Source organism: Hippopotamus amphibius, chromosome 15, assembly GCF_030028045.1.
Source record: "Hippopotamus amphibius kiboko isolate mHipAmp2 chromosome 15, mHipAmp2.hap2, whole genome shotgun sequence".
NCBI classification, from domain to species: domain Eukaryota; kingdom Metazoa; phylum Chordata; class Mammalia; order Artiodactyla; family Hippopotamidae; genus Hippopotamus; species Hippopotamus amphibius.
In genome coordinates, this window is record NC_080200.1 from 2,081,324 (window position 1) to 2,108,620 (window position 27,297).

General features: G+C 47.3%; 1 pseudogene; it reads left to right on the plus strand.

Moving 5' to 3' along the window:
* The first annotated feature begins 155 nt into the window (after positions 1 to 155).
* LOC130836535 (zinc finger protein 77-like) lies at positions 156 to 20,170 on the plus strand (annotated as a pseudogene).
* Positions 20,171 to 27,297: the final 7,127 nt, after the last annotated feature.

Sequence of the window (27,297 nt, forward strand, 5' to 3'; positions counted from 1 at the left end):
CCAGGAGGAAGGTAGGTCGGGGCGGGGGCGAGGCAAGGAGTACCGTCCAATCAGGGCGCGGCGGGCGCGTTCCCAGCCCGGTGGACGTTCCTCCCCTCCGCCGCAGCTCTAGTGCGAACGTGCCCCGCGCGGCCTGGGGTGTCCCGCCCCTCGTGGCTCTCACCTGCCCAGGTCGCCGGGCCGCAGGGAGGACGCTTCGGAGAACCCCGAGCGAGGGGAAGATGGTGAGTGCGCGACCAGGGGCCCGAAATGGAAAAAACTGCTTCGAACCGACGGAACCTGTCGAAAGCGACGGCCGGGCCAGGATCTCCTCACGTCCCACCCACCCCGGGGTCCAGACCCGAGTGTCCCCCTCGGCCACGGGGTGGGGTCCCGGCGTCCTGTCCCCAGGCCCGAACTTGAATCTCCCCTTGGCGGCGGGTTGGGGTCGGGGCATCCGGACTGAGTCCTTGCCGAGGGGGCTTGCGAGGGAGGAAAGGAGGGTCAGGCGCTGGGGGAGGGGGATCTTCCCTGGACCTGAGGGAGAAAGCCAAACCCGGACTAGTCTGGGAGACTGAAGTGTAAATACTGTTGCGGAAGCGCCGAGGCTCGGGTCTCAGAGATGCGCTCGCCTCTCCAACGACACAGAAAAGTGCTTCTCTCTTCTGTGTGGGGAGGGGGAGCAGGAGGGAAGTTGGGCGAGCGAGGGCGGCGCACAGACTGCGGGTCAGCGTGGCTGGACCGGACAGGGCCCCCTGGGTCGCCTGCTTTTTGGAGAAGCTGACCAGGGACTTGTTCGGAACCTCAGTGTTGCTCAGATGTGGCGGCGACGCAGCGTTCCCTCCTCTTGCGGGGAGGGAGCCTGATGATGTGCGTAAGAAATGGGACGGGGAAAAGTCGGTAGAGCGCAGATGTGTGAGCGGGACAGGAGGGCCGTATCTCCTGATATCAAAGGTCAAGTCAAGCTGGCTCCTGCAGTGCATACAGTGATGTCACAGAGTGTCTTTATTCTTAAAGGAAGGGCACAGGTTCACAGTGACATTGCCCTGCAACCGACCCCTGACCCAGGAGTTCCCCAGATCCTCCTCTAGCATGTAAAACAATAATCAGTATTGAGGATGCAAAGAACAAAGCGGTTTATTTGGGGGGTCTTAAGAATTGCAGTTTGGGTCACACAGTTTCTGGTAAAACCAGAGTGTTCTGGGGAAGAGAAAGAGTGAGGGGTTTATAAAGCATAAGCCACAAGGTTATTCAAGTTGTCTGGCAGGAATCATGATTGACTCCGACAGAGGCGGAGGAAAATTCAATGAACCATCCAATTAAGAAGAAAGAGGATTTTATTCGAGCCAAGCTGAGGATTATAACCCAGGAGACAGTCTCTCAGAAGCTCTGAGAACTGTTCCACCTGTTAGAAGTCGAAAAGACAGTCATATACATTTTTTAAGACAAAAGATCGCACATCAAAATGACATACTGACATTTTACATAAAGTTCACCAGAGATTCGTCTTAGTCCAGGAGCAGTAAGACAGAAGTTACATTGCTAGCCTCAAACAATAGGGGAAAGTTTTATCTTTCCCTTTGAGCGGGCGTTCCCATCTTTGAAGAGGTGTGGTTACCTGGTAATGCAGATGCACACGGCACACTAAGTGGGGAGGGAGGAGCCCAAACACATGGAGAGGGAGAATTTTGTTAAAATTTACTTGTGCTTTCTTAAAATATAAGCTTTATTTCATCACACAGGGAAGGAAATATTTGTCCCTAAGGGATAGGCTGTCACCAGTTATTTAGGGTAAGGGTCCGATAGGCATCTTGAGTTTCTGAACCACTGGACAGGTGTTCCGGATGCCCGCATTAAGGCAGTAAGCGGCCACAAGTTCGGATTCCGTCTAGGCTGAGACCTGCATAAGCCCCGCTTCCCCGGTAGCCTCCTGGCTGCATCTCAGAGCGCTCTCATAGCGATCCTGATTCCATTTTTCATCTTCCTTTCACACCGGTCCCCTCCCGTCCCATCCCCCGGACTAAAGGGCAGGGGCAGCGCAGCCGGGACAGGGAGCCTGAGTGTGCAGTTTTCTGTTCAGGAGAAGGGGTCTGCGAACTTGGGGCTGATGCTGTGTCGGCGTGGCCAGGAGCAGCTTCTGCTCGCAGCGCAGACCCTGGCAGCCAGGTGTGGCGTCCCACGCGGAAAGCCAGGCTTCGGAGGGCTGAAGGCGACACCCGCACTTCCGCCCTACTCGGCCGGGTGACCTACAGCCCGCCCTTCGCTCAGAATCTAGCCCGCAACGTTGTCCATCAGGACCTGAAAGGGGGTGCGCCCAGAGGTCCGCCCAATCAGGGCGCGAGGGGTCGGTGCCTCATCCAATCAGGGCCGGGGGCGGGCCTGCGGGGACGTCGCTCCTCCTCCTGGGCGGCCCGCGCGCCTCTTGCGGCCCCAGGTGTGTCCCATCGCTCCGCCACCCGCCTGCGTGCGCGCGCGGGCGGGCGGCACGCAGGGCGGCGGAGAGGACGCGGTGAGACCCGAGAGCGGGGCTGAGATGGTGAGTGCGCGGGTCAGGCGCTGAGACCGGTCGCGGCTCGTTCCAACTGGCCGGAACGGGCCGTAGTCCCCACTCAACTCTCCACCCTCGCCCACGATTGGGTCAGGTGTCCTGTCCCGTCCCCACGCGGTGTCTCGGGTTGCCCACGATGTGGGGTCGCGGGGTCCGGAGCGTCCCGACCTATTCCTTGCAGCGGGTCGGGGTCCGAGGGAGGACCAGAGGACCCGAGGAGCGGACGCTCAGGTGCTACCTGGACCTGGCAGATAAAGTCCAGCCCAGATTTGTCAAGGAGCCTGTATCGCAAATACTGTTGCGATGGCGCCGAGGCTTGGATCTCAGGGATGTGCCGGCGTGTCCATCCAACCACGCAGGAAAGGGCTTTTCTCTTCTGTGTGGGGAGCGTGAGAGCAAGGCTGTTTTTCAGCATCGGGCCTCCCTATGGTCAGCGCGGTTTTGGGCCCAGGTCTGCGGGGGCTTGTTCTGCAGCTCAGTGTTGCTTGGGGTGGGAGTGGGGGTGGGGTTGAGGTGGTGAGAGACCCAAAGTCGGGGGCCTCTGGGAGAGACGTCCGAGCAAAGTTTGGGTAAGGAATAGCTGTTGACCTTAAAAATAAAAGTCAGTTATTTACCAGCAAAAATGAGTTTATTTGGGAACAGCAAAGAATTGCAATTCGGGACAGACAACGGAGAGCAGAAGCCATAGTCAAGTCCCACGAACTTATTTATTGGAGACAAAGGAAGGCGTTGGGAGAGGTTGTAGTACTGAAGTAACTTCCACTGGAGGAAGTGGAGCCTTTAGGGTGATGCCGGTTTCTCACTGGCTCGTTGCTGGGGCAGCAGGTTTTTTGAGAAGTTGCAATGTGTGTACATATTTTCCTGTTGTGGCCTGCAATCAGTGATTCTTCCTTGTTTTCAGTTTTTCTGTTGGGGTCTGTATTTGGCATTTCTTCCTATAATTGATGCCAGGTGGTACTGCCTAAGGTTCCCCCTTCTTCTCCCCACTAACTCCTTTTTTTGGTGAATTTTCTGTTAATTTTCACATGGGCAATTGAGAACACTTGGTCAAGCCTGTGGCATAAAATAAACTTCAAAACAAGAGGCCTTTATTCAAATGAGTTATTGCACAGGGAGGAGGGTCTGTTTCACCAGGCCCAGGGGTCTCTGCAGGAGGGAGGACATCTGACCCTAGGGCAGGCATCTCAAGAGCTGAGCAAAGAGAGTTTTTCTTTTATAAAGAGGAGTAAACATAACCAGGAAGCACCAGGTGTGATGCTCCGTGAGGCCAGCCTATCCTTAGGGGTCTGTGTGCTGGCTGGGGTGAGGCCAGGTCAGGGGTCAAGGGGAAGGAGAGAAGCTGAACCAAAGTTTGGCCAACAAGCACTTGTTCTGCTTGGTCAGCAGAGGGAACAGTTCAGCTAATCACCGATGAGGCAGAGATGGGGAGTTGGAGGGGCTGCATCTGGCCTCATCCTGGATAAACAAGGGGCTCTGTGGGAGTCTTATCTGAGTCAGGTGGGGCAGGGAGGCAGTTTCTTGCAGCCTGCCATTTTCCAGACCACCAAAGGGTGGGGGTCCTTTCGCCTCCCATCCACGTTTCCAGGAGCTCAGGGCTCAGGGCAGGTTCCGCATTGTCCCCTGACACCTGCGAGCAGCCTGCTCTGGGTCCAGCTCTGCACTAATAGCTTCCCCTCATCCAGCTGCAGGTTTCAGCAGGTGTCAAATTCTGAGTTCTTTCTGCCTGGTTTCTTCTTCTCAGTGAGGGTAGTAAGCATCTCAGGTCTTTGCTCTTTCTTGACGACTCGTGTTATCCCGGGCCTTTGGGCCTTAACCAGAGATGCCTCAGTATCAGTACAGAGAATGTTGTCCCTTCCATTAGAATTGCAGGAAATGCAGGCAGCCCCACCCCTTCATGTGAGATGGGTGGAGACACAGAATAAAAAGGTTCATAGGAATCGCAGTGACTCTTCCAGGCAGGGTGTCTGATCCTGGTCCACTTCCCGTTGTTAGCTGGTCACCAGAGTCTTCTGGAAGGGATGAGCAGTGTCCCGTTCCTCAAACCATGAAAGTGCCCTAGAGTTTCCCTCCCCTGTGTCATCCATGAACACAGGAGGAAGCGGGGGTCCTGCAGGTTCTCATGTACACCCTGAGACAGGGGCATCTCTGTCTCCCGTCAGTGACCCACGGTGCTTGAAGCAGGTGCATCGCCTGGGGCGGGGACTAGCTGAGCCTGTGAGGAGGTGAAGGAAGGTGCTCTGGAACCTTGGTGCCACCCTTCCCCACACAGGTGGCCTCCAGACCATAGAACCACCACGGAAGGAGCTGTTGATGGCACGAGCATGGGGGAGGGGACCCACCACACACGTGCGGGGGGCGGTGTGTCCTCTGAGGCTGTGCTGCCCTCGGCTGTCTCCAGACCTTTGCTTTTGGCCTCCTCCGAGGAGCTGATGCTCTGAGTGTGATGTGTGCTGCCTGCATGAGTCTGTGAAGGTCAGACTTTGGGGAGGCTCCTTGGGCTCACCTGCTACCGAGAGGGTCGATGAATTTGAGTTTCTCTGGGTCAGAACTTCAACTTGAGGGTTTCCTCCTGGGTGAGAATTGAGGCCCAGAGGAGGGGGTGTTTCCACAGTGAGGAGGGAGCTCAGTCCCTCCCCCTGCCCTGGGGGCACCCAGCCGGCCCCCCAGCTTGGATGGCTTTGACCTTCTGACTTGGGATTTCCTTGTGCACCTGCTGATCTGAGGGGCTCACCCGTGGCTGCTCTTGCCTTTTGTCTCCTTGATGGAATCGTGTGTCATGTGACCCCAGTGTGTGCATACTGAAGACTTTTGTTCCATTACTTGAGGGTGTAGATTTTTATTACTTTGGTTGGTTGATAGCACTTCCCAGTGAGCGGGCCCCAGGGTGACAGTTGTTCTGGTCTTTTTTTTTTTTTTTTTTTTAACTATTTTTATTTATTTATTTATTTGGCTGCACTGGGTCTTAGTTGCAGCACATGGGATCTTCGTTGCCGACGCAGGATCTTTAGTTGCGGCATGCAAACTCTTAGCTGTGGCATGTGGGATCTAGTTCCCTGACTGGGGATTGAATCCAGGCCCCCTGCATTAGGAGCATGGAGTCTTAGCCACTGGACCACCAGGGAAGTCCCTGTCCCCATCTTTTTGTTATTCTTCGCAGCTTTACATCCGTCCTTCATCACCAAAGCAGCACTTTGATTTTGCTCCTGCTGAATTTTCGATCAGTGAATATGGCCAGTAGCACACCACTAACATCACATGGAAGGCTTCTCCGTGGTTCTCAGCCCCATCTGTTTCGCATGTGCTGGTGTCAGAGGTCACCTGGTTAACTCCTCCATCCAGTCCTGTTGGGCTTGGGTCTCATGTTTATTTTTTATTTGACAGCAGTGCTGTTATACTTCTTGATTTTGTCTCCAAGTGCCAATGCAATATAACTTTTTTTACATGTGAAAAATTGTAGGATTGTAGATTATGGATATTTTCAAAGGGAAGTGTGGATGGAGGACTGGAGTCAAGTGTTTATTCCGTGTCATTTCCAGCACATGGAGAATCCAACTTAATTTTGTTCATCTCGAATGTGTGAAATGGGATCTGCTTGTGATTGTATATTAGTCTTTACTGATAACCACTGGGTCCGAGTATTTCTTATAAGTGGTGGTTCATCTTCTGTGAAGTAGTTTTCAGTTATTTTCTCACCTTTAATTCATTTGTGTATTTATTGATGTTTTGTTTTATTTACATACACTGGACATTCATGTCTTTTCACTTCTAGGCATGGCAAAGGTGTTCTCCCAGATTGTGGGTTATCATTTCTTTTTATTCTACACTTTATGGACAATTCTTAACTTTAATAGAGTTGAACTGAATTTATCCATCTCTTCCTTTGTAGCTTTTTTTTTTTCATATATAAGAAAACTACCCCTGGCTCTCAAGTTATGAGTGAGTTTGCCTGTAAATTCTCAATGTGTTCTACTGTCTTCTTTCACTGTTAAGTTCACAGGGAATTGGTTATTGTCAGTGCAGTTGCTAGGGAAAGAGCTTTCTTATTCCCCTGTAAATATCCAATGATCCGTGCCCTTTAGGTAAAAGTGTCATCATCTTAGCCCTGCCCAGCAGCCTGTACTCTGGTGTGGATCCACGTGACAAAAACAGGTGGGCCTGTTTCATTGTATTGTGATTTTCTCCGTTTGTCCATCCCTCTGTTAAAGCCATCGTGTCCTAATCACTGCAGTTTAAAAACTTTCAGTGTCTGTTAGGGAAAATCCCACCACCGTGTCCCAGAGAAAATTTTGTCTATTTTTAGAAATTTGTTTTCCATTTCAGTTTTTAGAAGTAGTTTTTCTCAAGTTCAAACAAAACAGAATCAAACCATCCCCCCAAAAAGCCAATTTGTAGATTTAATGGAATTTTCTTAAAATTCTTAACCTGTTTGGGAGAAGCTGACATCCTGGTCTCTTTTCTGTGGATGTGGTCCATCCCTCCATTCATTTCCTTCTAGGATGGTGTCAGTCAATGATGTTTTGAAATTTTTCCATTAAATCATTTTATATTCTTTATTAAACATTCTAGAGAGAAAATTAGTTTTAATGACAGTTTTAAAACTCTATGTTAGGGGGCTTCCCTGGTGGCACAGTGGTTAAGAATCTGCCTGCCAGTGCAGGAGACATGGGTTCCAGCCCTGGTCCGGTAAGATCCCACATGCTGCGGAGCAACTAAGCCTGCGAGCCACAACTATTGAGCCCACATGCCACAACTACTGAAGCCTGCTCACCTAGCCATGCTCCACAACAAGAGAAGCCACCACAATGAGAAGCCTGCACACTGCAAAGAAGAGTAGCCCCTTATCTCTGCAGCTAGAGAAAGCCCTCACTCAGCAACAGACCCAACACAGCCAATAAGTAAAATAAATAAATAAATTTATTAAAATAAAGAAAATAAAAGTCTGTGTTAAAAAAAGTCTGGTTAAGCTTTTAGATCTCAACTGCTTGTTTCTTTTTTTAAAAACTTTAAAATTGAAGTGTAGTTGATTTACAATGTTGATTTCTGCTGATTCAGTTATATATATATATACACACACACTATATATACATTCTTTTTTTTAATATTCTTTTCCATTATGGCTTATCATAGGATATTGAATATAGTTCTCTATGCTCTACAGTAGGACCTTGTTGTTTATTTTTTGTATAATAGTTTGTGTCTGATAATCCCAACCCCCCACTCCACCCCTCCCCCAACCCCCTCTCTCTTGGCAACCACCAGTCTGTTCTCTATGTCCATGATTCAGTTTCTTTTTCATAAATAAGTTCATTTGTGTGATATTTTAGGTTCCACATATAAGTGATATCACATGGTGTTTGTCTTTCTCTGTCTGAGTTACTTAGTATGATAATCTCTAGTTGCATCCATGCTGCTGCAAATGGCATTATTTCATCCTTTTTTTATGGCTAATATTCCACTGCATATATGTTCAACATCCTCTTTATCCATTCATCTGTCAATGGACATTTAGGTTGTTTCCATGTCTTGGCTATTGTGAACAGTGCTGCTATGAACATAGGGGTGTGTGTACCTTTTTGAATTAGAGTTTTGTCCAGATATATGCCCAGGAGTGGGATTGATGGGTCATATGGTAATTCTCTTTTTAGTTTTCTAAGGAACGTCCATACTGTTCTCCATAGTGGCTGCACCAACTTACATCCCCCCCAACAGTGAGGGAGGGTTCCCTTTCGCCTTTCCAGCATTTGTTATTTGTAGACTTTTTAATGATGGCCATTCTGACCGGTGTGAGGTGGTACCTTCACTATAGTTTTGATTTGCATCTCTCTAATAATTAGTGATGTTAAGCATCTTTTTATGTGCCTATTGGCCATCTGTATTTCTTCTTTGGAGAAATGTCTATTTAGGTCTTCTGCCCATTTCTGGATTGGGTTGTTTGTTTTTTTTATTGTTGAGTTGTATGAGCTGTTTGTATATTTTGGAAATTAAGACCTTGTTGGTCGCATCATTTGCAAATATTTTCTCCCATTCTGTAGGTTGTCTTTACTTTTTATTTATGGTTTCCTTTGCTGCACACAAAAGCTTGTAAGTTTGACTAGGTCCTATTTGTTTATTTTTGTTTTTATTTCTACTGCCTTGGGAGACTGACCTAAGAAAACATTGGTATGATTTCTCTTTTTTTTTAATTGAAGTATATTTGATTTACAATGTTGTGCCAATCTCTGCTGTACAGCAAAGTGACTCAGTTTTATACACACACAGACACACACACATATTATTTTTTTAATATTCTTTTCCATTATAGTTTATCCCAGGAGATTGGATATAGTTCCCTGTGCTATACAGTAGGACCTTGTTGTTTATCCATTCTAATAGTTTGCATCAACATTGGTACAATTTATGTCAGAGAATGTATTACCTGTGTTCTTTTCTAGGGGTTTTATGGTCTCATGTCTTATGTTTAAGTCTTTTAAGCCATCTTGAGTTTATTTTTGTGTATGGTGAGAAGTGTGTTCTCACTTCGTTGATTTACATGTGACTGTCCAACTTTCTTAACACCACTTGCTGAAGAGACTGTCTTTTTCCCATTGTATGTTTTTGCCTCCTTTGTTGAAGACTAATTGATTTTAGGTGTGTGGGTTTGTTTCTGGGCTGTCTGTTCTGTTCCATTGATCCATATGTCTGTTTTTGTGCCAATACCATGCTGTCTTGATTACTGTAGCTTTGTAGTATTGTCTGAAGCCTGGGAGAGTTATGCCTCCTGCTTTGTTGTTTTTCTTCAGGGTTGTTTTGGCAATTCTGGGCCTTTCAACAGCTTGTTTCTAGTGCTCAAAATACCCTGAGATGTACTTTTGTGAGTTTGCACTCTAGAACTTTTGAAAATCTGATTCTGTGATTATTTTCATACTCTTTTTTGGATGTGACATACATAGTCATTTGAGGTACGAACAAAGGCAAATGTTTTCTTCTGTTACAATGCAGATGTATCTCGTTTTATTGCAATTAGATTTAAGACACTTTACAAATCCTGCGATTTTTATAGATGGAAGGTGTGTGGCAATCCTGCATCAAGGAATCTGTTGGTGCCATTTTTCCAGCAGCATTTGTCATGGTTGCCTAGCATTTTTTAGCAATATTGATTTTTGTTTTGTTTTGTTTTTGCAGTGTAAGATTTTTATTCTTTAAGATCTTAATTGTTTTAAAATCACATATTGGTCCAATTTTCTGGAATAAGTGTAAATTGTTACATGTAAATCAATTTTAAAAATCAAAATCCTATTTCAAAGGAGCCAGAGATTTTGTTATTTAACGTAATCATATTGTGAATTTTTGCTGTGGTTGAGTAATGAATCACTGTACATGAAAAATTAGCAGGTTTGTGTTTTAGAGGAAATAGGACTTGACACATACATTCTAAAAATAAAACATTGTGAAACATAATTTGTGAAATTACTAAGAAAAGTCAGAAAACATAAGTAGTGAGGGAAAATACTGAATGTTAAATTTAAAAACCTTAATGAAATAGCATTATACTCATACAATGACAGACATAAATCAATGGAAACAATGTATTAGTTCCGAAGAGGATTTTATATCTGATAAAGAGGGTGCATTAGTCTCCTAGGGCTGCTGTAATGAAGCACCACAAACTGGGTGGTTTAAAACAACAGAAATGTATTGTCTCACAGTGCTGGAGGCTAGAAGTCCAGTTCAAGGTGTTAGCAGGACAATGCTCCCTCTGGAGATTCTGAAGAAGGATGCTTCCTTGCTCTTTCCTAGCTTCTGATAGTTGGTGGCCGTCCTCTGTGTTCCTTGGCTTGTGGTACCGTGACTGTAGTCTCTGGAGCCGCCTTCATATGGCCATCTTTGCCCTGCGTGTCTTAGTCTTTACTTGGCGTTCTCCTCTGTCTGCTTCTTTTCATCTTCGGCAATATCATTTTTTAAATTAAGGTATGTACAATGTTTCTTAGGCATAATGCTATTGAATGCTTAAGAGAGTACAGTATTGTGTAAACATAACTTCTAAATGCACCAGGAAACCACAAAATTTGTGTAACTCGATGGTGATATTTGCTTCATCTCAGTGATCTGGAATTATACCCATTGTGTCTCCGAAACTTGCTTGTGTTTTTACGTGGTAAAAGCACAGCATTAATTTCCTCTATTAATGATTTTAAAAACTCAAGCATGTACTGCAGGTCAGCATTAGAGAGATTTCTGTGTATTATTACTAAGAGCTCAGGGTGAGACATACATTTGGATACTTGAAAAGACTCTCTGAGCAGAAGCAAGACTTGAAATGTGGTTTTATGACAAACCATCCAGAAGACCTCAGTTGCCCGATACTAAACACACGGAGAAGGTGAGGAGGCCTTTCCTAAGCTCACTGTCTCCAGCAGCACCATGTGGTGTATTAAGGCATCTTTTGCTCCCATCCTGGTGTGTGCAGCAGAGAGACAGGCTTTAAAGGGGAACCAGCGCTTCTGCCCACATGCATTGTGCAGATTTCTTTTCTACATTCTCCAGTTCACAGACCCTGAAAGCTCTCATGGTCAAGCACATCTGGACCCAAAGCAGCCCAGCGGTGTGCACAGATGTCTGATTACTAAAGAGCAGCAGTTCCCCGCTGAACAATAGGAAGGAACTACAAGAGGATGATGTATGAAGTCCCAAGACTGGTATTTCAGTTGCTGTCAAGCAGTTTATGCCTCGTTGAGGAGGAGACAGACGAGAGGACTGAAGCTGAGATTCTGTTAACGTGGGTCCTGCAGGGGAGTAATTGTTCATCGGTATTTTGCTCCATTGGGATGAGCGTTTGAAAAGCACTTCATACGCCTTTAAAAAAAATCACATCCACTAGAATAAGCTCGTTTAACTTAATACTGATTATTTATTATTTCCCATATTCATCCATTTTCAAAGCTCCATAGGCTTCAGGAAGTACACTGAGGAGTGACCTATTCACCTGTTACTAAGGCAGGAGTGTGAAAGTAGTGTACTAGAACTACCTCTTTCATGAACTGTCAGCTTGCAACATTTTCCCCCAAGAAAGGTATCAAAAATTTTGTTTTATGGAAACTCCCCTCATACCAGGAAAGAGTATAAACGATTTTGAACCTGATTCCTTTTTGAAAGGACACTCTTTCCCCATCTCCCAGACTGAGTGTCACTCATCACCTTTAGGGCCAGTCCTGTTTAAAGGTTCACACCCACCAGCCCATCCTCCGGAGCTGCTTCTTGCTGAGCCATGTTATCTGCCAGCTCTTCATTCTGGCCTTTTGAAAGTGGTTATTTTTTGGTCTTTTTTTCCTACTTGATGGGGCGGTGTTAGGAGTTTCAACAAGGATGATAAGGCTTATGGATGGTACAGGGTAACAGGAGGACTCTTCTCCAGGAACTGTCCTTGATGGATGCAAACAGTACATGGGTGTTGGAAGTTCCAAGATGAGCAGAGTGGGCACGCGCTGCTTTCAGCTGACATGTGGTGGAGTCTGGGACCACGTTTCTATCGAGGAAACCTCTGTTAAGGCAGGTTTGGGAATCACCATTTTCCTGTGTCAAAAGGAAACCAGTCTGGATTCCCAGAAGCTTTCATCTCCTGTAGACATAGACTGTCATTCTTCAGGTTGCACCTCTGGGCCGTGTGAGCACCCATCGCATCCTTGACAATTGGCTTGTAATGGCTCCTCAACCTGCCGGACTTCTGAAACATCTGTAATTTTGTTCCTTATGCAATTCACATTGCCTTTTATTTGCCCAAGTTCTAGTGCTCGTGAATAAAATTGCCATTAGATTAAGAAGAACCTATTTTTAGCTAGTCTGAATCTATTTTTTAAACAGCTTTAATTGTCATATAATGTACGTACCATAAGCTTTCCCTGTTCAAAGTGTAAAATTCCAAGGTGTTCGTATATTTACAGTTCTGCAACCACCATATTCTAATTCTAAATAACTTTTACCACAAGAAAACTCCTATCTGCCAGCAATCACCCCTCATTCCCGGCCTCCACCTGCTCCTGGGTTCTAGGCAATTTATTAATCTACTTTCTATCTCTATGGATTTGCTCCTTCTGTACCTTTCATGTAAGTGTTAGGACTGTGTGTGGTCTTTTGTGGAGGCTTAATGTTCTTAAAGTGTATTGGTTTTGTGCCACGGATCAATACAGCATTCCTCTCTGGCAGATAATATTCCATTGTGAGATTACTGCGTTTGCTTATCCAAATCAGCTGAAGACCTTTTTGAGTTGGTTCCACTTTCTGGCTGTCATAAGTCATGGGCTGTGAACATCTATGTATTAGTTTTTGTATTGGTGTTTGCTTTCGCCTCTCCTGGGTAGGTAGATACTAGGGTGGAACTGCTGTGTTATATGGTGACTCTGTTGACCATTTTGATGATCTGCTGGACTGTCTTCCAAAGTGGCTTCACCATTTACTTTCCCACCAGCAGTGGGTGAGTTTCCAGCTTCCCCACATTCTCGCCAGCACTTGGTTGTCCATCTTACATCCATCCTACTGGGTGTGAAATAGTTGCTTGTAGCTTTGGTTGGCATTTCCCTGATGACTAATCCAGCATCTTTTATGAGCTTATTGGCCTCTTGTAATTATTCTTTGGAGAACTGTCTCCTCGTAATCTTTGCCCATTATTTATGTATCTTTTGTTTTTCTCTTGTTGCCCTTTATTTTTTTGTTGTTGTCATATTAGTTTATTAAAATGTATTTAAAATGCAAATTTCTTATCAGGTCTGTGATTAGCAAACCCCATTTGCAGCCCCTGGTGAGGTAGCCTTGCCTTCTTTGTAGCTGATGTAGTTGGAATTTTTTATAATTTAGATTTTCAGAATATATTTTTGATTCAAGTTCTCGTTTCCAAAAAGAATCGCGTGCTTTGTATTTCAGGGGTCTGCTGTCATCCATATTGTCCTAAAGATAATAATCAGGTGTTTTCTCCTCTGTGTTGAAGTCACCTTTGGCCCTATTGCCTCTAGATCCTTCTACAGCTCTTCTTTGTGGAGTATCTTTTTCCTTGATTTCTGGGCACATGACATGTTACTTGAGAGGCCCTGCTGGCTGACAGAGTCCTCAGGAACCAGGCCTCTCTTACCCTATAGGTGCCCAGGCCCCAGGCCCTGGCCTGCACCTGTGCCCTCGGTGTCCACCTCATCCTGGCAGGGGGTCATGCCTCTGTGTCTGTCGGATATGAGGGGACTGGTCCAGGCTTTTACGTGCTATTCCATCCAGGTGAGAGTTGTTCAGATGCAGCCACCCTGGAAAATCCGTGTCTACAACCTGCTGGCAGTCGGCTCCCATTCTTGGAGCTTCAAGGAAGTAACTTGTGACCAGGCCAAGTGTCCATTCCCTAGTATCTGAAGGGTTACTTCACTTTCATTCTTTACTGCCTCAGGTTCTCCTTTCCCAGTAAAAAGAATTTTTTAAAAATAAATTGAAGTGTAGTTGATTTACAGTATTGTGTTAGGGACTTCCCTGGCAGCCCAGCGGTTTAGACTCTGTGCTTCCACTGCAGGGGGCGCAGGTTCAGTCCCTGGTCAGGGAACTAATATCCCACCTGTCACTCGGCCCAGCCAAAAAGTTACCAAAAAAACCCAAAAATTGTGTGCTAGTTTCAGCTGTACAGCAAAGTGATTCCGTTTTATATATATATATATATATATATATAAATATATACATGTATATATGTATATATCTACACTCTTTTTTCCAATTCTTTTACATTGTAGATTATTACAGTATATTGAATATAGTTCCCTGTGCTATATAGTTAATCTTTATCTATTTTATATTTAGTTTAAAAAAACAGTTCTTTTTCATGTGTGCATGTGTGTTTATCAATTATTGCTGTCACACTTTGCTTCAGCTTCCAGCCCTCACCATCCCTGAGAAAACTGCATTTGATTGGCTTGTGTGTGGTCATTTCCCACAAGAGCATAAGCTCAGGAGTCCTAGGAATTGAGTCCACTTCCCGAGCGTTGGCCTCCCCAGCCTCCCACACACAAGGGTGAAGAGGGAGCCTTGCTGACATAGAACGTGTGGCTGTTTCAGGACTCGGTGATCTTTGAGGATGTGGCTGTGAACTTCACCCCAGAGGAGTGGGCTTTGCTGGACCCAGCTCAGAGGAAGCTTTACAGAGACATGACGCTAGAGACCTTCAGAAATCTGGCCTCCGTGGGTGAGGACGCCTTCATCCTTGAACTTGGTCTTTAGGGAACCATTCTTTCTCACAGTGTTCTTTCTTACTAGAACCAAGGAGTAGGAATATGTTGAAACAGGCAGGCCTGGTCCCCACCTTGATGGAACCACCTAGAGTCAGATAGCGTTTCCCTGACAACAGATGTCTCTTGATCAGAATCCCGAGGCCCCGATTGTATAACTGTGAGCATGGTCTGCAGTGTCACCTGGGGCAGTGGGAACAGCATTACGGTTTTCACCCTGTGAAAGTTACACTGTGGTCAGTACACATTTGATCCGATAATCTTGCTGCAGTTAAACCCACACTCACCCATTGTCAGTGACGTGAGGATGGAGAAGCAGCCAATTTCATGGATGGCTGGTTGTCCTCCATCCTCCCCGTGAGGAGCTCTTCTCCATGAGCAGGACAGCAGCCCCGCACTGTCCGACCTCCCAGTGGCAGCTGGTCCATGGAGACAGCTTCATCTAGGGCCTATGTGCCTGCGACCACTGGGATAGCACACCTCTCAGGAGGAGCGGGTTCTGGATCAGGGAGCAATGTTTGGACGTACCCGTTAGGAACATGACTCGGTCTTTGAGAAGGTGACGTTTGTCATTAACCTGGCTTCCCTGTTTGAGTTTTCATCCATCCTTGATCGCTTGGGAAGTTTTTTTATAGCTCCTCTTACAAAGGGAATATTTGGGAATGTGCATTTTGCCCTGTTCCTTCCTACTTTTCTTCTGTGTTTATACTGGTCTCAACATGAGTCTCCATTCTTTTTGAAATCTCTCTTAGTGGACAGGCTGCCACTTTGACTCTTTCCCTATCATGGCCAAAGTTCCAAATAGCTGACAGTCTCAGAGCTTTTGTTTGCTTACTTGTTAAGTTAGGTTCTGGACCCACTTCCAATGTGCAGCTGTGTTTGTGTGTGCACGTGTGTGTGTGTGGTTTGTGTCTGTGTGTGTTTAGACTCCTCGTACCAACAAACGATTCTTGGACACGTCTGGTCAACTCAATTCTGACACCATCTACCCAGTGATAACCTCAGATTCCACAGCTTAAGGGTTCAGTTGTACAAGACTCACCGCTTGTCTTCACCTGCGCTTATCTGGTGCCAGTTTCATGCCAAGGTGGTTATAACTACTTGTGACCAACTGGCTATAAATGAGAGATTCCCTTGACCCCCTCTTCAGGTTCAATTAATTTGCTAATGCATTCAGAAGACTCAGAGAAACTACTTACTTCATTGCCAATTTATTATAAAAGTATATAACTCAGGAATAGTCAGATGGGAGAGATGCATAAGAAAAGATATGTCAGAAGGGCTCAGAGCATCCATGCTGTCTCCAGACGCCAGTATTCCTGTATCTCCGTGTGTTCACCAACATAGAAGCTCTCTGAACTTCTCTTTTTTGGAGGGGGTGGGGGAGGTTATGGAGGCTTCATTACATAGGCAAGATTGATTTAGTCATTGGCCATAGGCAACTGATTCAAACTCTACCCCCTCCCCCATCCCCAGGGATGAGGCTCGGGGTATGGGTGGGACTGAAAGTCCCAACCCTTTAATCACATGGTGTCTCCATTGGCAACTAGCCCCCATCCTTTGTGCTTTCCAACAGTCACCTTCGTTAATATAACCCAGTTGTGTTGGAAAGGGTTTGTTATGAATAACAAAACACTCATTTCACCCTTCTGACCCTGAAGCATTTTCTGGAACTGAGGATAGGAGACCAAATATTATTCCATTGCTTTTATTGCTCAGGAAATTCCAAGAATTTTGGGGCCCCTGAGCAGGAAACTGGATAAGGACCTGACTTATCTGGGAAATATATGTTGGTCATCTGAATGATGAAGTATATATATTTCTATATATATAAGAAATATTTATTTCTTATAAATCACAATATCACACATTTCTTCCTTTATATGATTATTTTGTATTATTGAATCAGTCTATGGAAGGAAATGTACATATGGCCTCTTTTCTCTCCTTTCCCCACCATTTCTTTCCCAAGGATTTGGTTATGTTACCGATTGTTGCAGTTTCTTGCCCTCAAGTGAAAACCAGTAGATCAAGTTCTCAATTGGATATTTTGGAGCCTGGACTATGCAGTGAAGAGAAAGTAGTAAGATTTACAAGAATTTATTCCTGGTCTGTTTTGGGAGAAAACTGGGCATTTCATAACATGCAAGATCCACATCTAACTCAGGAGAAGCATTTGAGGTGGGTGGCATTCCCACAAGGGGAAGGGGCATCTAACAGTTGTGTAGTCACAAAATTTTTACAAAACAATACTTTTATAAATATGATGTACATATTGAGCATATGAAACTTAATTCAGTAGGAAACACTGATCAGAAAACCTCATATGTGAAAAATGCTGAAAGTTACAGCTCTGTTTGAGCCCTCAGCCAGAGCATTAAACTTGGTGTACTTTGTCATAATGCAGAGAGTGCCAAAAACATGCAAATGGCAAATGTATAGTCAAAATAATCATTATTAGTATCCATCTATAAATTGTTAGTGAAGGAACCATTACTTATTATTAATCCCTAATACTGTGCTTCCCATTTTGAACAGAAATCATTTGGTCGAGAGTCTCTGCGAAGGTAAAGAAGGTCATCAATGTGGAGAAACCTTGAACCAGATTACAGATCTTACTGTGCCTAAGGGCTATCCAGCTGGAATTCAGCCCCATCAATGCAGTAAGTGTGGAAAAGCTTTCAGGGATTGTTCTTCCCAGAAGAATCAGCAAAGATCTCACCCTGGACACAAATCTTATCCATGTGAAGAATGTGGGCAGACCTGCAGCTGTGTCTCATGCCTAAGCCCTCCTGGGGGGACAGATATTGTAGAGAAACCCAATAAACGTCAGGATGCTGTGAGAGCATCTGAGAGATGCGTGAGGAGTCACAGTAGCAAATGGTCTCTAGAGTGTAAGAAATCTAAAAAATCATTCACTTGCCCATCATCTCTTCAGCAGCCTGTGTGAGGTCATTATGGACAGAAAATCCACGTGTGTGAAGTATGTGGGAAATCCTTCAGTTATTATTCCCAGATTGCACAGCATGTGAGGACTCACACTGGAGAGAAACCCTATAAATGTAAAGAATGTGGGAAAGCTTTCACTCACATCTCACACTTCCAAGAACATGTGAGAATGCACACTGGAGAGAAACCCTACGAATGTAAGCTGTGTGGCAAAGCTTTCAGTTGGTGCACATACCTTCGAGAACACACAGTGGAGAAAAGCCCTATGAGTGTAAGCAGTGTGGCAAAGCCTTCCTGTATCTCAAATCCCTGCAAAGACATGTGAGGATCCACACTGGAGAGAAGCCTTATGTGTGTAAGGAATGTGGGAAATCCTACAGTTGTCCCAAATACTTTAGAAAACATGTCAAAACCCACAGTGGAGTAAAACCCTATGAATGTACAGAATGTGGGAAAGCATTCATAACTTCCTCATCCCTTCGACAACATATAAAAACACACAGTGAAGAGAAGCCCTATCAGTGTCAGACCCATGGGAAAGCTTTCAGGTATCTGATATCCTTGCAAAGACACATGAAGACACACTGGTGAAAATTCTGAATACAAGACTGGGGAAGCCTTCCTTCTCCCTTAAAACCTCATTGTAAATGGAAGTACTCACATGAAGTGAAACCTTATGAATGGAAAGAATGTGGGAAAACCTTCAGCACTTCACTTATTTTGTAAATGAAAACTCAGGGCATGACAAATATCTTTTAATTGTTATAAATATGTTTTTTCCTTTGTAAGTGCCTCATCCTGAATAGGGATCCCAGGGAATTAATTTCTAGTTATGTTGTTGATCTGAATACTTTATAACTATGCCTCCATGTCCCCTTCATCTGTACCTCTTATACTTTATCTCCAACTTTAATTGTACAATCATATAAAACTTGTCTCGTTGCCATTATAATGGCTTTTGAACCCAGGGATGATAAGTGGTTTTTGGTTTTTTTTGTTTTTTTTTCATGTGCAACTCAGTATAATTTTAGATGAAAAAAATTTTGATTCTTACTTTCCATTGTGTTCCTGCCATGTGATCATGATATGAGACTTGTATTGTTGAAATGTTGTTTCTAGTCCACTGTTACAGACACTGAAATTTTCTGACACAATGTTTACCCTCCCCTGAAGTCTTTAAACTGAAAGGTGTGTCTTCCATTTTTCTTTGCTGCTAGCAGATACCATATATGTCCTCACAGAAATTAGTAATCATCCAGGGTCTTGGAGGACCTTCTGTCTCATCTGATTATGTTTATAATTTGATCTCTGGTTCATGTCCTTGACCTTGGTTGGAAATTGGACACAAAGCATTGTTAAGAAGAGCGACTTGTTGGTGTGAAGACGAAAGCTCCTGTCCAGATGGTTCTACTGAATTGTGTTGTCAGCTTGGACAACTACGTATCCCAGAGTCCTTCCGTTAGTGGTTCTGAGTTAACGTTCATGGGAAGAGGAAGATGCATGAGGTCTGGAGCAGAAGTGAGGAAGCCATGGTTCTCAGGTCTTCTGTACCATCAGGAGACAGGGATGCATGGCAGCCTGGTGGGCCTGAGCTCCAGCCCTGTTTTCTGAGTTCTGGCTCTGCCCACGTGGAATGTGGAGCAGGCCCAGTTGGACACTAACGTGTTTGATGTTAGTTCCCTGTTGGGCAGCAGATTCTACACTTGCCCACAAGCTCCCTCCTGGTGGATCCTCTTTGGTTTTCAGGTTCACCCAGGTCCTTGCATGTTCCTGTGGCTCTTTGGGGCCCATCAGGCCACTTCTTCAGGCTTCAGAGGATCACCTAGTGATTTTCTCATATCCTGTGACCCCCTTCACATCCAAGGATTCTCCTAATGACATGATTTCTGTAGGAAGCATCTTCTTCCTCTAATAGAGTCTATTTCCTTCCTCCATTCTTGGGAGAGTTAATGCAGCAGCCACAAATACAGGAAACTTACTTCCCTGATTGCGTTGTTGAGGCTGCACTGACCCTGCATTTCTTGTTTCTGGATACTTCTGTGATTGCAATAAGCACTTTTGAATATATTTGGCCTATAGTGAGCATTTTCTCTTACACCTGACTGCTCTGTAAGCAATAAACCTACTATATTTAATTACCTTGCATTTTGATATGTGATTACCCAATGTTTAATTCTTTCATTTTTTGTTGTTTTGTTTGTGTTCATACTCGATAGACCAGAGTTCACAATGATTATATAATGATCAAAAACAAGCTGCAAGCTGGTGTCCAACAATCCCCTATGCATTGGTCCGTATGTCTGCATGGTGGCTCGTAGTACTGAGAGAAGTGGCTTCTTCACCTGTACCTCCCAAATCTCTTGCAAGTTAGGCTGTTGGTGAATTATAACCTGAAATTATAAAGACGAGGATTCTGGGAAGTATACATCCCTGCCTTACCTACAATGAAAAAGACAATTTAACAGGACCATATCTACCTTTTTTTTTTAATAAACTTATTTATTTATTTATTGGCTGTGTTGGGTCTTCATTGCTGTGCACGGGCTTTCTCTAGTTGCAGAGAGTAGGGGCTACTCTTCGTTGTGGTTCATGGGCTTCTCATTGTGGTGGCTTCTCTTATTGCAAAGCACGGGCTCTAAGCATGTGGGCTTCAGTAGTTGTGGCATGTGGGCTCAACAGTTGTGGTTCATGGGCTCTAGAGCACAGGCTCAATAGTTGTGGCACACAGGCTTGATTGCTCTGTGGCATGTGGGATCTTCCCAGGCCAGGCAGAGAACCCGTGTCCCCTGCATTGGCAGGCAGATTCTTAACTACTGCACCACCTAGGAAGTCCCTGGGTAGAGTATTCTTGGTTATATGTTTTTTTTTCTTTTCATCAGTTTTAACATATCATTGCCACTGCCTTCTGTTCTGCAAAAGTTCTGCTGAAAAATCAGCTGACAGTCTTACTGGAATTCCCTTGTATGTATCTAGTTGCTTTCCTCTTGATGCTTTTAGGAATCCCTCTTTACCCTTAATTTTTGCTGTGTTAAGTATAATTTGTCTTGGTATGGACATCTTTGGGTTTGTCTTGTTTACGACTCTCTGTGCTTCCTGGACCTGGATGTCTATTTAGTTTCCCAGGTTAGGGAAGTTTTCCACTATTTGTTCTCAAATAACTTCTCTTCCCTTTTCTCTCTTCTCTTCTGGGGCCCATATCACGCAAATGTTAGTACACTTTTTGTGGTGCCAGAGTTCTCTTGAATTGCCCTCATTTTTTAAAATTCTTTTCTTATTTCTGTTTAGCTGGGATGATTCCCACTACTGTCTTCAGATCACTGATCCATTCCACTGTACCATCTAATCTACTGCTGATTCCTACTAGTGTGTTTTATTTTTTTAATTGAAGTTGATTTACAATGTTGTGTTAAATTCTGCTGTACAGAAGTGACTCAGTTATACACATATATACATTCTTCTTTGTATTCTTTTCCATTATGGTTTATCCCGGGAGACTGGATATAGTTCCCTGTGCTATATAGTAGGACCTTGTCGTTTATCCATTCTAAATGTGACAGTTTGCATCTACCAACCCCAAACTCCCAGCCCGTACCTCTCCCTGCCCCCTCCCCCTTGGCAACCACAAGTCTGTTCTCTATGTCCATGAGTCTGTTCCTGTTTCACAGACAGGTTCATTTGTGCCATGTTTTAGATTCCACATGTAAGTGGAATCATACGGTATTTGTCTTTCTCTGTCTGACTTACTTCACTGAGTATGATAATCTCTAGTTGCATCCATATTGCTGCAAATGGCATTACTTTGTTTTTTTTTGTGGCTGTGTGTGTGAAATTTTTAAAAGTTGTGAAGCACTATAGAATTTAAAGAATCTTTCAATTTAAAAAAAAGTTAAATTTTAATTTTTGGGGGAAAGAAAAGGGCCATTGCCTAGTCCAGACTTCAGTCAATGAAATGAGCATTCTGTTAGAGCCACACCCAGCTCTGCGCCAGCACTTTGAGTCTGGGACCAGGGATTGCATCCACATCAGAAAATGAAGCCGGACAACATTACATTTCTTCCTCAGTGGTCTGACACCCGCAGGGCCATTCCCGTGCTCATTCCTGAGGTTTCCGCCAGGGGATGCTGTTAATGCCTGTCAATTCTGGTGTTGTGTGCAGTGCATCTTCCTGCCTCTGAGATGTTCTCCAAGATCAGCAAGTGGGACTGAACCAGCCTTGCAGGGAGGCTGAGGCCTCACGGTCTGACTTCCCATGGTGGGGGTCTTGGGTTGCTCGTCTCAAGTCCCAGATGTGGGGGTGGGGATGAAGGGCAGGGTCACCCCATGTCAAAGGTCACACATCTGACAGAGCCTGACCCTTCCTTGAATGCAGTGACGTCACTTAGTGTCCTTGTTCTTAAAGGGCGTAGACCCAAGGCGACCTTAAATTGGGCAGACTCCTGGCCCGGGATGTCACCAGACCCCCATCCCATCTTGTCCAGTCCTGGATCCTCAGGGAAACTGAATCAGGACTCATCTGCATCCAGGAAGAGGAGGAGGAGGGTCTGCCCAGGTTCAGCTCAGAGCCCACGTGGGGGTGGGGGGGGCCAGGTGTGACCTGTCACTGAAGAGACAGGGGGCGGGTCTTGGGAACTTGTCCAATCAGGGTCCTCCGTGAGGGGCGAGCTTGGAGCACCCTCCAATCAGAGCCAGGGGCAGGTCTGCTCGCACCCTGCGTGGACCTCGCTCTCGCCCAGCTGCTGTGCTCGTGCACACCTGCCACACGCAGTTCTAGGTGTGCCCTCCCCATTTCTCTCCCCTGCCCAGGCCGCGGGGCCATGAGGAAAATGCCCCAGAGAGTCAGGAGGGCTGGAAGCAGCCATGGACCTGGGCCTTCCCGAGCTCACAACTCAAGTCTCCACCTGTTCAGACTTTACGCCGGGTCCCGCCCCAGTCCTTTGTTGGGCAGTGGCCGGAGAGAGGATGGGACGACCCCCGGTTGCCGGTGGGGGGGGGGGGGGGGGGGGAGGGGTGCGGTTCTTCCCAGCACCGCCCTGGACCTGACGGTTCTGCCTTCACTCTGACCACAGGTTTCAGCAAAAGTAAAATAACGGATCTGTTCCCAGTTTCCTCCCACTTAGTGAAAATAAGCGTTTCGTTTCTGTTCTTTGCTTCCTGGTGCGGACTATGTTGTTTTGACTTGTGCTGTTCTGGGGCTTAGTCTGGGAATGCAGCTGGGGAAGGGGTCACATCCGGCACAGGCAGAAAAGTCCTGCCAGCACCCAGGAGACAGGGGCCAGGTGGCGGGAGGACAGGCGGGGTGGAAGCCGTGCTCAGCCTGAGCAAGACGCCCCGTGCTGGGAGCTGCACCCCCCACAAGTGTCAGCCAGGCCCTTGAGAACCTCAGACACATGGAGACCGCATCCGGCCGTGCCTGGCACACAACAGCCCTTCCGAGCAGAGGCAGCTAACCTGTGACGTGCTGACAGGTCCCTGGCTGCCTCCAGCCACACGGGGACAGGAGGGAAGAGGTTCAGGACAGGAGATGCACTCCTGAGATGTGGGGGCCCCACTGATACCCTGGGGATTCCACTTCCGGCCTTGCCCCCCTCTACCCCCAGCCCTCCAGGGCTCCCACTTCCCTCCGGGGGTAAAAGCCCAAGTCCTAACCAGAGTCCTACAGGGTTCCGCACGACCTGCCCTGTCCCCTCCCTCCTCTCCTCCCTCTCACCCCTTTTCCCTGCCTTGCAAGGAGGGGCAGCCCCACCCCAATCTCCTGGTCACTTGCTCACCTGCTTGTGATGTTGCTGGAGCCCCCATCGGATCTCCTGGAACTGCAAAGGAACCACAGTGACCACACTGGGAGGTGGTCGATACAAGTGGGCAAGAGTGTAGAACTGAATGCTGTGCATGCATCTCCCAGCGGTGTGACCCTGGGCAAGTGGAGCTACCTCTCTGGTCCCTGCTCTCATCAAATGGGACACCGCTTACCATACTCAGAGTGGGAGGTAATTAGGGAGACCTTGGCTTTCATTCTAGGTGTGAAGATCAAAGGGGGCCATGAGCTACCCCCCCACACCCCTTCCTCTCCCTGCCCTCCCCTCCTCCTTGTCTCTGCTTCAGACACAAGGGCCTCCTCACTGTCCCTCCAACACACCAGGCCTGGTCCTGCCCCAGGGCCTTTGCACATGCTGTGCCCTCTGCCTGAAACAACCTTCCTTGTTGTCCCTAGGGTGGCAGGAACTTCTAATCTTCCATGTCTCACTGTGAACGTCACTTCCTCCGAGAAGCCCTTCCTGACTACCTTAGCTCAAAATCTTGACTTGCTTTCACCCATTCACCTTCTGTTTTCTTTTAAGTGCTTACATTTTGTGAATCTTGTTTCTCTATTTACTTATTTGTCTCTCTCCTTCCCTTAGAGCTGCCCGGTCCTATGAGGAAGCCACTGTCCCCTTCCTCTCAAGTGTGTCTCTTTAACTTTCAATCAGTTAAAATTCAGCTCCTTACAGGAGCTCAGTAGCCACATGTGGCTGGTGGGGCTGTATTGGACCCCGTTGATAGAAAACATTCCTATCGTTAGGTCTGATCCTGCCCCTCCCCTGCTCAAACACTTCCCAGAGCTCTCAGTCACCCGGAGTCAAAGTCAATGTCCTCAGATGGGTTTTGAAGGCCCCACGGGGTCTTTACCACCCCTCTGATTTCAGTCCCTTAACTCCAGGCACACAGGCTACCCTGCTATTTCTTGAACACTACCTCAGGGCCTTTGCACAGGCTGATTCTTGCCTGAAACAGTCTTTGCTGGGCCTTACAGTGGATTTCAAAGAGCAAATCTTTAAGATATTAATGACTGACTCAATCTTCACTTTTTGTGTATTTGCCACATTTTGTATCCTAGCTAAGAAATCTTTGCCTAACCCACGGTCTCAAAGATTTTTCTCCTGTGTTTCTTCTAGATATTTTAGAGTTTTATCTCTTACATTCACGTCCATGAGTCACTCTGAACTGACCTGTGTACACCCTATTATGATGAAGTTATCGTTTCTGAATAGACAGACATGCCCTGAAAAGGAAGACCTGTAAGAATGTTCGATTCTCCTGAAATTGAGCTTGTTAATTTAAGTGCAAATCCACCCAGCTGCAGCCCATCCTCGACACCAGCCACTGCATATCTGAGCTTCTCCAAGTGTCTGAGATAACAACTCACAGCCAGGAGCTGCCCACAGAGTCCCCGGGCCTGCCCCAGCCTCGCCTTAGTCAGCCTGGCAGCCCTCCTGTACCAGAAGCATCCTGTCTAGAATCTGGAAAAAGGCCAGGTTCGGTTCCCAGAGGGGAGAGGGGGCGGTTAGGGCAGGGTACAGGCTTCTCTGTGTGTGATGGGAATCAAACAGCTTTGCAGGGCCTGGGGGAGGCAGCAGAGGGAGAGGTGCTCACAGCCACCTCCCTGTTCACGTTGGGATATATTATATTGATTATATACGCTGTTTATCAATATGCTTACTATTTTTGGTCCCTCCCCATTGGAATCTAAGGAGGACGAGGGCAAGGACTTTTGTGTTCGTTTCCTGTTGTCTTCCCCGTGCAGGGAATAAAGTTTGGAATACAGATGCTTAATGAGCACTTTTTTTGAGGAATCCACATGCTTCCCGCTCCGCCATGCAAAAAAGAAAATAGTCACAAATGTGACGACACGAGCTAGGGCGCCCTCCAGTGGCCACCGTGGGGTCTCACAGGCAGCTGTTAGAAAAGAAACACGTAGAGAAATGCACAAAATACGACCCCACTTCACGGAAGAAGCGTTCCAACAACAGGAACGTTTTTGTATAAGGGTGTGTTAGCATGAGGACCGTGTTCGGAGAAATAAACATTTCCTGCTTATGCGAGCGGCCAGGGATCAGCAGAGTCACCTGGGTGCTCAGGCATCAGGCCAGAGGCCACGCCCCAGCAGCACCCCAGGGCCGGTTGAGGCCCTGACCACACCCACGTGGGCGGGCCCCTCTGTAACGAACCACGCCCACAACCTCATTTCGGCCTCAGGAAAGACCTGGGGGGGCGGGGCCGGGCCCCGGGCCCTATCGCGTCTCTGCTCGACGATTGGAGGATGCCGTTGGCCCGCCCATCTCGAAGCGCCACCAATCCCGAGCCCCGGGCCTGCTCCCTTTTCCGTTCCCAGCGGCCCCGGGGCCGGAAGCGGCAGCGGCGAGCCGGGAGGTGGTTGCCGGGGCCGCGGCTGCCTTCGCGGGCGTGCCTGCTTCTCCGGAGGGCGGTCTCCCCGTGTCCGCGCGTCAGCCGGGGCTGGAGGAGGGGCGGGCGGCGCCGGGAAGGGGTCAGAGGCCGGGCCCGGTTCAGAGGGCACGGGGCGGGGTCATTAAGAGCGCGCGTTCCGGGTCCCGGCCGCGTGGGGGTGGGGGTGTGGCCGGCGGCGTGGACCCGGGCCCCGTCTCCGGGGAGCCGCGGAGATGGGCGCGTGCGGCCGTCTGTCGGGAGGCCCCTCGCCGAGCCCCGCGCCGGAGGGAGTCTTGGGGAGCCGGGTCTTCGTGCGGACGGCGCGGGGGCGCGGAGCTGCGCCGTCCGCGGGCGGGAGCGGCTCACGCCGGGGGTCGCGGCGCCTCGCAGCTGCGGCGCGGTCTCGGGGGACGCGCGTGCCGTCGGCGCCGCGGCCACTCCCCCCGCCTTCTCGGCCCGATGCGAGTCGGGGCTGGGACTTGTCTCCGCGGGGTGTGGCCGTCTCACGCGCATCCCGTGCGCGAGCCCATCTGGCCCCAGGCCTTGCTCGGCTCTCCGTCGACGTTCAGCCTCGGGGCGTGTTTCCGCGTCTCTAGATGGAACGTACCTGCGGGTACCTGCACGTAGCACGTGGCGAGCGCGATGTGCAGGGTCGGTTCTTATCGGGATTCCCTGGCGGCCCAGTGGTTCGGACTCCGCGCTTCCACCGCCGAAGGCCCAGGTGCAGTGCCTGGTCTGGGAACGAAGATCCCACAAGCCCTGCGGTCCGCGGGTACCCCCCCCCCCAAAAAAAAGTGATGATTATTACTGGTGTCAGGTCGTCATCGTCCTCACGTTAAAGTCTCAGACCCTTAAGTGCACCTAGCACAATGACAGCAGTTATGACCTTGGACTTGGGAGAAAAGACTCTGGTATCACATGAATGGTCTAGAGCAGTGATGTTTCATCTGTGGGGCAGTTTTATCCCCCAGGGACACGTGACACTATCCGGAGACATTTGGTCCCCCGTGGGGGGTGGAGGGGGCTGCTGCTGGCCTCTAGCGGGTGGAAGCCGGGGACGCTTCTCAACACCCTTCACTGAGTGGGGCCGCACTTACAACTGAGAGTTATCCTCAGTGTTTAATAGTGCGGAGGTGGAGAAACCCTGGTTGGAGTGAGTAGTGCTTGACGTGGAGTAGACGTTTATTAGATACCATGATATCGTTATTCTATTGGTAAATTTTCAGAGACGATTGTCCTCCAGATCCAAGGTAATTCCGTAATTTCCACAAAACAGCATTTCCATATTTGCTTTTTAATGAAATAACTGAAAGAAGTGTACTCAAGTAATATACAAATTTCAACATTTAGCCATATTTGCTGCACACATTGGTAAAACAATACAGACATTTCTCCCGC